This window comes from Anomaloglossus baeobatrachus, chromosome 12 (genome assembly GCF_048569485.1).
Source record: "Anomaloglossus baeobatrachus isolate aAnoBae1 chromosome 12, aAnoBae1.hap1, whole genome shotgun sequence".
NCBI lineage: Eukaryota > Metazoa > Chordata > Amphibia > Anura > Aromobatidae > Anomaloglossus > Anomaloglossus baeobatrachus.
This window is the reverse complement of record NC_134364.1, coordinates 20,613,289-20,628,544: the sequence shown is the minus strand read 5'-3', so window position 1 is coordinate 20,628,544 and position 15,256 is coordinate 20,613,289. Positions and strand designations below refer to the sequence as shown.

Genomic DNA, 15,256 nt, shown 5'->3' with positions numbered 1-15,256 from the left:
CCAAGGATATCCAGGGCCTTACCCCTTAAACGGGGGGTCAGGTATTTGGCCCACTGGTCCTTGTCCAGATGGTGCTGCAAGCAAGTCCGTTCAAAAGCAGTCAAGAAAGAGTCCAAGTCTCCATCCTTCTCCAGCACTGGGAAGTCCTCAACACGGACCTTTGGAAGTTTGGTGTCTCGAAGGTCACATGTGGCTGATGAGGGCCGGAGCTGAGCTAGCTGCAGCTGGTAGTCACGGTCTGCCTGTCGCTCTCGCTCTTCACGCGCTGCCTGCCGCTCTCGCTCCGCAGCCTCACGCTCTGCGTGCCGCTCTGCCCTGCGCTCTGCCAGGAGTTCCTTGTAGCCCTTCTGGTCTCCAGCCTGGAGAAGGGCCATAGCCATTTGAAGAAGGCTATCCGAGCCTCCCAGGCTCGGTGGAATGGCACGTGGTGATCTGCGGCACGCTGCAGAGCCTGGTGATTCACTGTCCCTTTCAGAGCGGAGGGCTGGCATCTGGCTCGTTGAGGAACCTTGGGTGAGCTCCTCCTCATCTTGTCCAGCAGTGCCAGGTTGCGCAATGTCCTCGGCAGAACGGTTTTCTGGCGTCGAGCTCCTGGAGGACTCGTGGGCAACCTCCTCATTGCTGTCCACAGCACCGTCCTCCCTCTCTTCGGCTCCTGCCTTAGCATTGGCCAGTTGCATAGCTCTGCTCCTGGTGCCATCAGCCATTCTTGCAGACTTTTGGTCACTGACACAGAACTGACACCTGATGCCTCCACACACCTTACAGTATCTGCACTCTGACACTCTAGTGTTGAGCTAGTCTGAAGACCCCAGCAGCCACAGCTGCTGCAGGCAGTCTTTAGTGTCTGGGAGTATGGGTCTCACACTCACACACACTATTATCTCGATCCCACCGCTTGCCACCAATATGTCACAAACCACCGGGGGGGTCACTCAGAAATCCCCCGCGCTGGCTACCAGTACGTCACAATCGGGGGGTAACAAGTGGGGGTCACCCCTCCTTTATACCTCCCGACCGACAGACAGAGCACGTGACGCGCTCTCTAGCGCCCCTCTTATAGTCAGGCCAATTATGGAATTGCCCGACAATAAGCAAGGAGGCCGCTATACTACTTATGCCGATTATTGAAGGGTCCCCGGTGAGAGTAAGGTATATATTCCCCCGACCTCCGCGGGCGGAATATATAAAATCTCCCCGAATCTCACTGGCCTCCCCACAATAATCCTTGGCACAATTCGCTGCCACCAACCGATTTACGGTAACTATTAGCCGAACACACAGACGTGGGATTCAAGATCGAGATAACAGAACAGCCCAAGATTAATTATATAATTTAATCAGCCTAAAGCACACTAGAAACTACAATATATACAATAGGGAATCTACAGAATATACATATGTCAGAGTACAGTTACAATCAAAGCATGGGTTACAAACAGGCATACACAGTTCCAGCAGTTACCTTGTTGCGTCTGGCCACAGGGGGGCGCTGTACCCAGGTTTCTAGGATCCTTCCCACAGATGTTTCCTACACGTGCCCCCAGCGAAAGAACCCTGGAGAATGGCCGAAGTAGGGTTATCAACCTGGGCAGATCCAGGTCCCCTCCTACCTTAGTGACCTCACAGGGAGCACTGCTCCACCCCTGGCTTGAGTTATGGACAATATCCCAACATGGAATATGGGCCATAACTTTGCCTGGGAGCGTCGTAGGCGGACGCCAATGCTCTCATTGTGACAGTTATGAATTTAGCTACAGAACGAGGAGACTCATGACCTGTCTGCCAGTTCCCCATTGGCTGATATCACGCCTGGGGCATTTCCCAATGTCCTGCTCCCATAAAAAGGGTGTGCCGGCATCGTCCGCATGCGGAGACACCATTTTTATGGTTGCCATATTTATCGGAAATATGGCTTGCGAGATATGAACCATTTTTTACTGGAGTCGTTCTGTCTGGCTACTTCCAGAGCCTTGCTAATTAGATAGCAGCTCCTACTACAGGGTGACGGCAGGGAGTCATCCTGTGTCCATTGTTCCCACACCACCTCATCTCCATATCACAGGACATGGCCATGGAGGTGTAAGTGGAACACTGAGAACAAGAAGGGAGGGGGCACTGCCAGGGAGTGATGAGGGATTATGACTGGAGTCATAATTCATCTTCATATCCCGGGATTTGCCTCACAGGTTTTATCTACTGAGAGATACTTTGCGGCTTTATGTTCTCTAGATTATTCTTATAATGAAATTAGTTTACTTAAAGGGAGCAGTCCACCTTAGAAACGTTGATAAACTATCCCAATTCCATCCTAACTGGTGAATAAATACCACAACTGGAAGATATTGGCCTGTATATGACATCCTGTATTATACTCCAGAGCTGCACTCACTATTCTGCTGGTAGAGTCACTGTGTACATACATTATATTACTGATCCTGTACTGATCCCTAGTTACATCCTATATTATACTCCAGAGCTGCACTTACTCAGAATTGCAGGAAGTAATATACAGTTAGGTCCAGAAATATTTGGACAGTGACACAAGGTTTGTTATTTTAGCTGTTTACAAAAACATGTTCAGAAATACAATTATATATATAATATGGGCTGAAAGTGCACACTCCCAGCTGCAATATGAGAGTTTTCCCATCCAAATCGGAGAAAGGGTTTAGGAATCATAGCTCTGTAATGCATAGCCTCCTCTTTTTCAAGGGACCAAAAGTAATTGGACAAGGGACTCTAAGGGCTGCAATTAACTCTGAAGGCATCTCCCTCGTTAACCTGTAATCAATGAAGTAGTTAAAAGGTCTGGGGTTGATTACAGGTGTGTGGTTTTGCATTTGGAAGCTGTTGCTGTGACCAGACAACATGCCGTCTAAGGAACTCTCAATTGAGGTGAAGCAGAACATCCTGAGGCTGAAAAAAAAGAAAAAATCCATCAGAGAGATAGCAGACATGCTTGGAGTAGCAAAATCAACAGTCGGGTACATTCTGAGAAAAAGGAATTGACTGGTGAGCTTGGGAACTCAAAAAGGCCTGGGCGTCCACGGATGACAACAGTGGTGGATGATCGTCGCATACTTTCTTTGGTGAAGAAGAACCCGTTCACAACATCAACTGAAGTCCAGAACACTCTCAGTGAAGTAGGTGTATCTGTCTCCAAGTCAACAGTAAAGAGAAGACTCCATGAAAGTAAATACAAAGGGTTCACATCTAGATGCAAACCATTCATCAATTCCAAAAATAGACAGGCCAGAGTTAAATTTGCTGAAAAACACCTCATGAAGCCAGCTCAGTTCTGGAAAAGTATTCTATGGACAGATGAGACAAAGATCAACCTGTACCAGAATGATGGGAAGAAAAAAGTTTGGAGAAGAAAGGGAACGGCACATGATCCAAGGCACACCACATCCTCTGTAAAACATGGTGGAGGCAACGTGATGGCATGGGCATGCATGGCTTTCAATGGCACTGGGTCACTTGTGTTTATTGATGACATAACAGCAGACAAGAGTAGCCGGATGAATTCTGAAGTGTACAGGGATATACTTTCAGCCCAGATTCAGCCAAATGCCGCAAAGTTGATTGGACGGCGCTTCATAGTACAGATAGACAATGACCCCAAGCATACAGCCAAAGCTATCCAGGAGTTCATGAGTGCAAAAAAGTGGAACATTCTGCAATGGCCAAGTCAATCACCAGATCTTAACCCAATTGAGCATGCATTTCACTTGCTCAAATCCAGACTTAAGACGGAAAGACCCACAAACAAGCAAGACCTGAAGGCTGCGGCTGTAAAGGCCTGGCAAAGCATTAAGAAGGAGGAAACCCAGCGTTTGGTGATGTCCATGGGTTCCAGACTTAAGGCAGTGATTGCCTCCAAAGGATTCGCAACAAAATATTGAAAATAAAAATATTTTGTTTGGTTTATTTGTCCAATTACTTTTGACCTCCTAAAATGTGGAGTGTTTGTAAAGAAATGTGACAATTCCTACAATTTCTATCAGATATTTTTGTTCAAACCTTCAAATTAAACATTACAATCTGCACTTGAATTCTGTTGTAGAGGTTTAATTTCAAATCCAATGTGGTGGCATGCAGAGCCCAACTCGCCAAAATTGTGTCACTGTCCAAATATTTCTGGACCTAACTGTAGATACCACTAGAGGGAGCTTACTGCACAATGTTTTATGTGATTAATATATAAACACAATACACTAAACTCACTCCCCTCTTTCCCAGTAGTGGCTGCTGACAGAATATTATCATGTTTCTCTTTATACAGGGAGCTCCCTCTAGTGGTGGCTGCAGACAGAATCTTATCATGTATCTCTATATACAGGGAGCTCCCCCTAGTGGTGTCTGCAGACAGAATCTTATCATGTATCTCTGTATACAGGGAGCTCCCCCTAGTGGTGGCTGCAGACAGGATCTTATCATGTATTTCTGTATACAGGGAGCTCCCCCTAGTGGTGTCTGCAGAGAGAATCTTATCATGTATCTCTGTATACAGGGAGCACCCCCTAGTGGTGGCTGCAAACAGAATCTTATCATGTATCTCTGTATACAGGGAGCTCCCCCTAGTGGTGGCTGCAAACAGGATCTTATCATGTATCTCTGTATACAGGGAGCTCCCCCTAGTAGTGGCTGCAAACAGGATCTTATCATGTATATCTGTATACAGGGAGCTCCCCCTAGTAGTGGCTGCAAACAGAATCTTATCATGTATCTCTGTATACAGGGAGCTCCCCCTAGTAGTGGCTGCAAACAAGATCTTATCATGTATCTCTGTATACAGGGAGCTCCCCCTAGTAGTGGCTGCAAACAGGATCTTATCATGTATCTCTGTATACAGGAAGCTCCCCCTAGTGGTGACTGCAGACAGAATTTTATCATGTATCTCTGTATACAGGGAGCTCCCCCTAGTGGTGGCTGCAGACAGAATTTTATCATGTATCCCTGTATACAGGGAGCTCCCCCTAGTGGTGGCTGCAGACAGAATTTTATCATGTATCCCTGTATACAGGGAGCTCTCCCTAGTGGTGTCTGCAGACAGAATCTTATCATGTATCTCTGTATACAGGGAGCTCCCCCTAGTGGTGGCTGCAGACAGGATCTTATCATGTATCTCTGTATACAGGGAGCTCCCCCTAGTGGTGGCTGCAGACAGAATTTTATCATGTATCCCTGTATACAGGGAGCTCTCCCTAGTGGTGTCTGCAGACAGAATGCTATTATATAACTATGCTTATGCAGGATTATTTTTTTCTCCATATCAGAAAACCTTTGTTGTTACCGCTATCACTATAAATTCAGAAATCAGTATGATGGAAGGTGGAGACGCACAGTAAAGGTGTGGAGCTGATGTGAGTGCCTTCCAGCTCTCTTTTGACGCTATCCATTATAGTATACATATCCACTTGATGCAGCTCAGGCTGTTACCCGCATATATGTAAGCGAAAGAACAGGAATAGAACTGAGCGACAGACGCTCATAACGGAACATTTATTATATTTGCTCTATTTACAACAATTTATCATCTGCCTGACAGTCCTAGCGGAATAGTGCTTCAGGCCACATTGAAATCTGACAGATGAGGCCCCACCTCACTCGCCTTCAGCTCCACAATGGAAAATGTTTTCTGAAACCAAAGCCACATGTACAAAAAAAAAAAAATCCAATGTGGCAGTTTGAGATTTCACAGTATCAGATGCTGTGCTGGCATAAAAACGCCCACACACCAGAGTAATTGAGATTTCTTGGGTTTCAGAAGAAAAAACTAAACAGAGAAAGGTCTTTCATCGTGTTCATTGAGTATCTGCAGAGCTATTCCCTGAAAACACATAATTCAAGCAACACAGCCCGGTTGATCGGCTGTAAAATCATGGGACAGTCCCAGAACCTCAATATTTCTCTGTGGGGAGTTGCAATAACACCGATATATTTATTATCCATTAAAGGGGTTATCTCCTACTTTTACATTGATGGTCTATGCTTAGGATAGGTCATCAATGTCTGATCGGCAGGGGTCTGACACCCCCGCACCCCTGTTAATCAGCTGTTCTCGGTCTCGGCAGCAGGCAGCCGGAAATGCTCAGTTCCAAAACTGCTCTGTCACCTGATAGAGGCCGCGGCCGGGTACTGCACATCCGCCTCCCATTCTAATCAATAGGAGGTGGATGTGCAGTACCTGGCCTGGCCACTATGAGAAGACGGAGCCGCTCCGGAACTGAGCATTTCCGGCTGCCTGCTGCCGCCACCGGGACCAATAATAGCTGATCGGCAGGGTGTCTGACCTCAGCCGATCAGACATTGATGATCTATCCTCTGGATAGGCCATCACTGTTAAAGTAGCGGACAATCCCTTTAAATACAGTGGTCCCTTTAAACTCTTTGCTAGCAGGAGTGGTCTTTATACCCACACCTTGCTTCTCTGCTCTCCTCTGATATTTGGACATTACTTCTTCTTTGTCTTTGCACCTTTTCAATGGAGTTAATTTGTGCATGCTCAACTATTGCTCCATTTAACACTAGAACTACTGGACCCGTGACACCTATATAGAAATACATAGTGCAAAGTAGTCAAAATGACTACCTCAGTAGTTCTAGTGTTAAGCGGTGAAAATGCCAGAATCCCATTCTGCAGATCAGTGGGGGTCCTAGTTGTAGGACTCCCAATGAAAAGATTGTGTCCCGTGGATAAGTGGTCATAGTGAACAACCCCTTTACATAGGTTATGTCCAGTTAAAACATGTTATCAGCTTTCTGCACGATAGGTGGTAACTTGTTGATCTGTGGGTGTCCCACTAATAACCCAAAATGGTGCGGTAACGCAAATGGTCATATGCCAATCTATTCATTCTTTATGGGGCTGCCACAATAGTTTAGTGATCTGATTACAACTGCCTATTGTAGTGTATGGAAAGTGTAAGGAGCAGAACGAGACCCGGAGAAACACAGATTAGGCTGCAGCTTTCTAGTAAGGGTTTTATTTCACCCCAGTGACACTGCTCAGTGCTGCTCTTTCTGATCATGTGATACATAGCAATGGAAGGGTAAGAATCCCTGATGTCTGTGTGGGCTGTGTATGGGAGACATCAGAGAAACTCAGAGGCAACTGCAAATTCAAGATTAAGCCTGGAAAAATGCAGGATACAAGTCATACAATGGTGCAACATAGTGTTATTTCTCATGTAGTCACATGACCGCTTTAATATGACAGGACTGCTTTAATTTACGTTTGAGTAGCTGGTATCGGACTGTAATTTCAAGGGCCTCATAGCAGCCACCTAGGCCTCCTCTATGTGCTCCTTTGCAGACATTATTTTCTTTTGATGGGACCAGATGAAGAGTCACAAATCGTGCTTCCCACGCCCCCATCTTGGTTCTTTCTTAGTTACGATTCCTTTTTCTGTTGCCGACTTCAGCGAAGAACACAACATTTCATTATGTTATCATATTTCCATACTGAAAAGTGCGGCGGTGATTTGCTCTGCCTTTGTTGTGACAAGGTTTCTCTCGGCACAGCTGCACCAACCTTCTACGCAGAGATGTATCCTCCAATTAGGTTCCATGGGGAGGTTGTCTTCTATGGACTTCTTGCATATTCATGTCTTGGTTCACCAACCTTATTATGAAGACTGCTTTGCATAAAGCTCTTTTCGGGTTCCTTACAGAAAGCTGGAACACAGGGAGCGGCATCTGTAGAACTTTTAAAACCTATATGAATTGATTGTGTTGATTCCCTTTCATGCAACCCATCTGCACTGGATAGAGAATAACATCACGGCAGCTGTTCTCTTCTGCACCAATATCTTCTGTGCAGAGAAGAAAGCACGGGAGGAGCACTTAGGTGGACTTGTCAATGGAGGAGAAATAATGAGTGGCTGCAGCTTCAAAAGGAGAAATTGCACATTATCTACAGTACTGTAAATAGGGATGCAAATGAGTTTCCCTTCCCCACAGACAAAAGTTTGTCTTTTCTTTTCAGTTGTGTCACAAAACAGCAAGTGTCAGGATAACCTGCACAGAAGCTTCCCAGGAAGGTACTGATGTATAAGGAGCGGCTGCATCTAAGAAATAGAATCTTACTGGTTGCCATGGGTAACTGCACCTCTTATTGTGTCCATTTATAGAATGTTCTGCTGCTGTAACAGGATATAATAGAACATATCTCCAGTCTTAGGCTGCAGTCACACCCAAAGCTGCATTTACTCTCTATCTAGCTCTATACTCCAGTCACGCCCAGTGCTACATTTACTTTCCATCTATCCCTATACTCCAATCACTCCCAGTGCTGCATTTACTCTCTATCTAGCTCTATACTCCAGTCACGCCCAGTGCTACATTTACTTTCCATCTATCCCTATACTCCAATCACTCCCAGTGCTGCATTTACTCTCTATCTAGCTCTATACTCCAGTCACGCCCAGTGCTACATTTACTTTCCATCTATCCCTATACTCCAATCACTCCCAGTGCTGCATTTACTCTCTATCTAGCTCTATACACCAGTCACGCCCAGTGCTACATTTATTCTCCATCTATCCCTATACTCCAATCACTCCCAGTGCTGCATTTACTCTCTATCTAGCTCTATACTCCAGTCACGCCCAGTGCTACATTTATTCTCCATCTATCCCTATACTCCAATCACTCCCAGTGCTGCATTTACTCTCTATCTAGCTCTATACTCCAGTCACGCCCAGTGCTACATTTATTCTCCATCTATCCCTATACTCCAATCACTCCCAGTGCTGCATTTACTCTCTATCTAGCCCTATACTTCAGTCACACCCAGAGCTGCATTTACTCTCTATCTTTCCTATACACCAGTCACGCCCAGTGCTACATTTATTCTCCATCTATCCCTATACTCCAATCACTCCCAGTGCTGCATTTACTCTCTATCTAGCTCTATACTCCAGTCACGCCCAGTGCTACATTTATTCTCCATCTATCCCTATACTCCAATCACTCCCAGTGCTGCATTTACTCTTGATCTAGCCCTATACTTCAGTCACACCCAGAGCTGCATTTACTCTTGATCTAGCCCTATACTTCAGTCACACCAGTATCACCAGTTGTCACTTCAATAGTCTCATAGACTGTACTGGTCTGTCTACTTCATTCCTTCATGGTGGGAATCAGCACCTTGGACAGCGGGGAAGAAACAACCAGATTATTTTGTCTTTGCCTTTCCAACGTATTTCTGTTTTGTTTATAGGATAAATAGTTGTGGACTGGGTGATAAATTGAATGGATACAAGCCTGTGTTTCCAGACGAGTGCTGCTGTCGGGGTTCAGAGCTGATCATCATTCATACACGTCAGTCCCATATCCAATCCTGGGCTTTGTTACTGATCCTGAGTGCTCTCATGTTTAGTTCTGTAGTGACTCCTAGAGCTGCATCCTCTCTCATAATTACTCTAGTATGAATATGTATCATATACATAGTGGTGAATTCATTCTCATAGTCACTCTATTGTCTTCTCGTCTAGTCAAAGTCAGCGCTGCATTCACAATCTTATCTTTCACATATCTTATCCGTTTGTTCATAAAGTGTAGACAAGGTGGCAATCAACTGGCACATAAGGCTAAGTTCACATTTCCGCTAAAATGTATCAGTCACAATCCGCTGCTCTTGTAAACAACGGAATCCGTTTAGTGGATTCCGTTGCTCCCATAGACTTATATGAGCAGCGGATTGTGACTGATGATGCTGCGTTGCACCCTCCGCCCGACTGATCAGTCGTGGAACGACTGACCGCCGGGCGGGAGGAACGCAGCATGTAACGTTTTTTGAGCAGCGCGATCCGTCGGATTTCGCTGCGCATGCTCTCTGGCTCCCTGCACACATCACCAGCTTTGGTTGGTTACCCGATATTTACCCTGGTTACGGTGCAAGGAGCCAGCGCTAAGCGGTGTAGGCCCGTAACCAAGGTAAATATCGGGTAACCAAGGTAAACATCGGGTGCTTTGCTGTTACCCGATATTTAGTCTGGTTACGTGTGCAGGGAGGCCGACACTTCCCCACTCGGCCCCGCCCCCTCCCGCACTCCGCACATGTATGTACACACACACCTGTCCCCAGCCATGCAGACAAGCACTGCCACTGACACCCTCGTCTGGCCTTGCCCCCCGCTCGGCTCCACCCCCTCCCGCACTCCGCATGTGTACACACACACACTCACACATACACTCACCTGTCCCCAGCCATGCAGACCGCAGCACTGCCACTGACATCCTCAGCGCCTGGCCCCGCCCCCAGCTCGGCTCCACCCCCTCCCGCATTCAGCATGTGTATACACACACACACACTCTCACACACTCACCCACACACTCACCTGTCCTGCAGTCCCTGCGGCACTGACGTCCTCAGTGCCACGGCCCCGCTCGGCCCCCCCCCGAACTCCGCCCCCCGCACACAACGGAATCCGATAAAGAATTCAGTTCTTTGTCATCCGTTGTACAGCGTTGTAAAGCGCAGCAGTCACATGCGTCAAGCGACGCATGTGACTGATACAAAACAACGGAAATGTGAACTTAGCCTAAGCAAAATGCTCAAATGTCAGGCATCCTTCTCGGTAGCACATTGTCCCGTGTATGTGCTTCCGAGAACAAAGACAGTTTAAGTGCACAGTACAATCTGTTACTGACTGATCTGTGTGCAGTGGAATGGCATCTATGTAGCAGATCAGTAGTAGCTTAATGGTGGTCCTCGGCCAGTGTAAGCGCACCCTCACACTATCTATCCTGCCTTGTACTCCAGTAACACCGTGCATTCTCCTGCACAGTCTGGATCCACTCTGATGCTCCAGTCACACCCAGAGCTGCATTTAGTCAATATACTCTGTAGTCTGGTTCAGTAAAACTACAGCTGATTTGGGTTATAATAGCCAGAATACAGTACACATCACTTCGCAGTATAATAGTTATATTCTTGTACATATTGGCAGTGGTGATTATGTATGCTCACATTGCAGGTCATCCATGACAGGATGCTCCAGGGTATTGAATTTTGAACAATACAATAAGCTGTAAAACGTGGCACTGGAATTGTATCTTCCTCTGGGCATGGACGGAAAGACAGGACAATCTGGTGTTGGCTGTGAAGAAGAAGCAGCAGCAAGTGTTTGTAAGATTACCTGGCTATATTCATTAATGTACTGGAGGAGAGCTGATGCCAAAGTCAGGAGCAAGCATTGCTTTATTACAGGGCTGGGGTACTGCAATGCTCTATAAGGAACCAATATAAAGGAGGGAGATGCCACTATCCAAGTGCCACTGATTAACTACTGATCAATAAAATTAAGACTTCCCTCATTTTTCTATCAGCACCTGCAGTTACTATCACCTGAGCACACATCATGCAACCACCTATAACTGTTTGGCATCATGTCTGCAGAAACACCTTATTAGCCACTGAGTAGACAATCAGTTCACCTTCCTAACACCGGAATCTACAGGTTACAGGGACGTACATAGCAAGGATCAAACTGGACTCCAATATGGAGCCAAACGTCACCCAGGGCATTGGAGCCTAGTTTGTTTCCAACTTTCACAATGATTTGATGACTCTGTGGCCGATTCCCTTTGCTCTTTTCCGCCAGTACTGCAGTTATTCTATGGCGGGAAGTCTCACACAGGTTCTTACCCCAAATAGCAAAGATGATGGTACCAAAGAGGTTTGGCCCCCTTATAACTCACTGGTGACATTTAAGCATGTCACATAACTTAAAGAGAGATGTGCCACCCCTTTCAGTTTTCTTAAATCCTTCAATGTGATAAAAATTAAGAAATAGCTATAGCATATACTCTCCTATCAATCCCGTGCACGCCTCAGTGCCTCAGTTCCTCTCGTCTTCTGATCTGATCGGCATGTGCCACTGCAGCCAAGTGGTGGCCACAGCTACTGTCTGACCATGCCAAAAGAGAAGACAAAACTGGTGAGGAATGGGGGGCACGGACACCAAATCGTGCCTATGGGTCCATGGAAAACCTTGGACCACGCTCAGATGACATCCGAGTGCGGTCTGATTTTCACAGACTGACAGGATGGTAAAACTTATTTATTTAATTCTCCACATCCCAGAAAAACGGATCCAGAGTCTGATTAGCATAATTGGACCGTTTTGCTTGGATGGAGAATATACCGATGTCTGCACCTGCCCTGACTCCGCCATTGAGAGCAAATTTGGGCAGAATATTTCCAAAGCCTTCAAGAAAATAAAACATCTGTTGGTTACATGCTTGATTTGTTGCCTCAATTCAGCTCCAAGAGATCGCCCCTTGAACGTTGTGTTTATACTCAACAGTGCCAATAGAAGCAAAGAGAAATTAAAGGGGTTGTCCACGACATTTACATTGATGGCTTATCCTTACTATAGATCATCAAAGTTTGATCAGCTGTTCTTGGTCCAGGCAGCTGGAAATGCTCAGTTCTGGAGCTGGCCCATCTTATGATAGTGACCGCTGCCGGGTACTGCACATCTGCCTTCTAAAATCTGCCTATTTTAATAGGAGGCGGATGTACAGCACCTGACTGTGGCCACTATCAGTTGACGGGGCAGATCTGCAAGTGAGCATTGCCAAGAACAGCTGATCGGCGGGGGTGTGGGGTGTCGGACCCTGGCCGATCAGACATTGATCCTCAGAGTAGGCCATCAATGTTAATGTGCTTGACAACCTCTTTAATATAAATGTATGCACGATCATAAAAGACGTTTTTAAAATTCACTTCATGCACTGTGTGCTCTCTATTTAATAATAAAAATTGATATTGATTTTGCAAAATATTGTGTATCTATGTAATTTATTAGACTGTATGATTGTATACTAGTGGTCATATATATATATATATATATATATACACATATATATATATATGATCATAAAAGACGACAGTCAGGTCCTGTATTGCAACACTGAGCTCAGATAGATAAAAAGAAGCAGAATTCCAATAGATTGTGCAAAGGTGAAGGGGACATTAATTCGCCCATGTGGCAATGTTTCTTTTGGTTCACAGACCCTTATTTAATGGCTTGGGAAAGGTTCGGTGAACCGAAACGTTGCCACTTGAGCTAATTAAAGTCACTCCTTTGCACAATTTATTGGAATGCTGCTTCATTTTATTTTTTTAATATTGCTATATGCAATTGGATTTTGTCTGCGTGACCTTGCTCCCAACCCATCGCTTTTGGAGCTGTTCCATAATTAGATAGATTGATATACAGCTCTGGCAAAAATTAAGAGACCACTGCAAAATTTTCAGTTTTTCTTATTTTTCTCTTTATAGGTATATTTTTGAGTAAAATGTAAATAGTTCTTTTATTCTATAAACTACTTACAACGTCTCCGAATTTCCAAGCAATAAATGTTGTATTTATTGTCAGAAAATGAGAAATGGTGAAAATAGCAAAACAATGCATTGCTTTTAGACCTCAAATAATGCAAAGAAAACAAGTTCATAATAATTTAGACACAACAATACTAGTAATGTTTTAACTCAGGAAGAGTTCAGAAATCAATATTTTGTGGAATAACCATGTTTTTAATCACAGCTTTCATGCGTCTTGGCTGCTTTCCACTAGTCTTTCACACTGCTTTTGGGTGACCTTGTGCTACTCCTGGTGCAAAAATGTAAGCAGCTCTTCTTTGTTTGATGGCTTATGACTATCCATCTTCCTCTTGATTACATTCCAGAGGTTTTTAATGGGGTTCAGGTCTGGAGATTAGGCTGCCATGACAGGGTTTTGATGTGGTGGTCCACCATCCACACATTGACTGACCTAGCTGTGAGGCATGGCACATTGTCCTGCTGGAAAAACCAGTTTGCCCAATTCCAGCCTTGCTGAAGCATCCCCAGATCATCACCAATCATCCACCAACTTTCACAATGGGTGCAAGACACGGTGACTTGTACGCCTCTCAAAGTCTCCATCTAACCATTTGACGACCAGGTTTTGGGCAAAGCTGAAAATTACTCCAATGGTCCAATCCTTATAGTCTTTGGCAAACTTCAGCCTGGCTCTCCTTTGCGTCTCATTGATGAAAGGCTTTTTTCTAGCTTTTCATGACTCGAGCCCTGCCTCTAGAAGCCTGTTACAAATAATTCTTGCGGTGCACTTAACCCCAGCTGACATTTGCCATAACTTTTGTAGGTCACTTGATGTCATCATGCAGTTGCTTTGTGACATTTGAATAAGATGACGGTCATCCTGGTCAGTGGAGAGTCGCTTTTGCCCCCAGCCGGTCTGTACTCTGGTTGGAATTCATCTGACACTGGAATGGAATGGCTGCCAGACATGTTTTTTTTTTATAAAACTGTGCAGTGGTCTCTTAATTTTTGCCAGCGCTGTATATAATTTAGCTGAGTTAAGGAAGGATATAGCTAGAGTTGAAGCAGAGGATTATATTAGAAAGCTGCTACTTCTTCCTAGTTTACGCATTTTAGCCACATTTACATTAGGGAACCCAGTCCTGCATACATTTTGTATGATAGCATATACAGAGCCCTGTGCGCTGCGGCCCCTCTCATCCTCCATTCAGCGGGCAGTTTACCACCATATCCGGCTGGTCCCATATCTTATTTCCTAGTGCAGGTTGTGAAAGTGAACTGCGGCTATATTGTACAATTTGCAGTGCAGAATAGAGCTCTGCCTCCTACAAATATAAATATCCCACCTAAAAAAAACAAAACAAAAAACTATTGTCTACACTTGGGTTAATAATTGTGATCATTATGCACCTTCTGTATATTCCACACCACAAGTATAGAGAGAAGATGATCACGTCTTCTGCAGGACCAGACCCAGGATGAGCATAAACTACAAAGAAGAAGAAAAATCAGAAGATTCACCATACATCTACCAGTATGGGGCGGTACAACAATCGAGATAAAATATAGCTTCATGCTTCACTCAGGGTTATAGTCACTAATGGATGATGAGAACTCAAATACCCAACCAGAAAGAGTACCCCAAGTGTCAGGGAGATATCATGGACCTCGAATGTCAGTGTCATTATCTTATACTTCAGGTTTGTGTCATTAAACGCTATCCCAACTGTCAGTTTCATTTTTCTCTACCCCTCTTTAGCCTATTCCACAAGTGTCAGTGTTTCATTGTTTTGTACCCTGTCAATGCCATTACCTGTACCCCAAATGTCGGTCGGTTCCAATATGCTGAAGATCATATATTAATCCAGAGAAGTTCTGCGTTCTGTTCTGTGGAACAATGAATCAAAATTGGTT

General features: G+C 45.0%; 1 protein-coding gene across 7 annotated transcripts in view; it reads right to left on the bottom strand.

The window, feature by feature from the left end:
• The window catches only part of BEGAIN (brain enriched guanylate kinase associated), a 201,388-nt gene that overhangs the window by 47,140 nt on the left and 138,992 nt on the right, over positions 1 to 15,256 (bottom strand). The gene's annotated exons all lie outside the window — the stretch shown is intronic.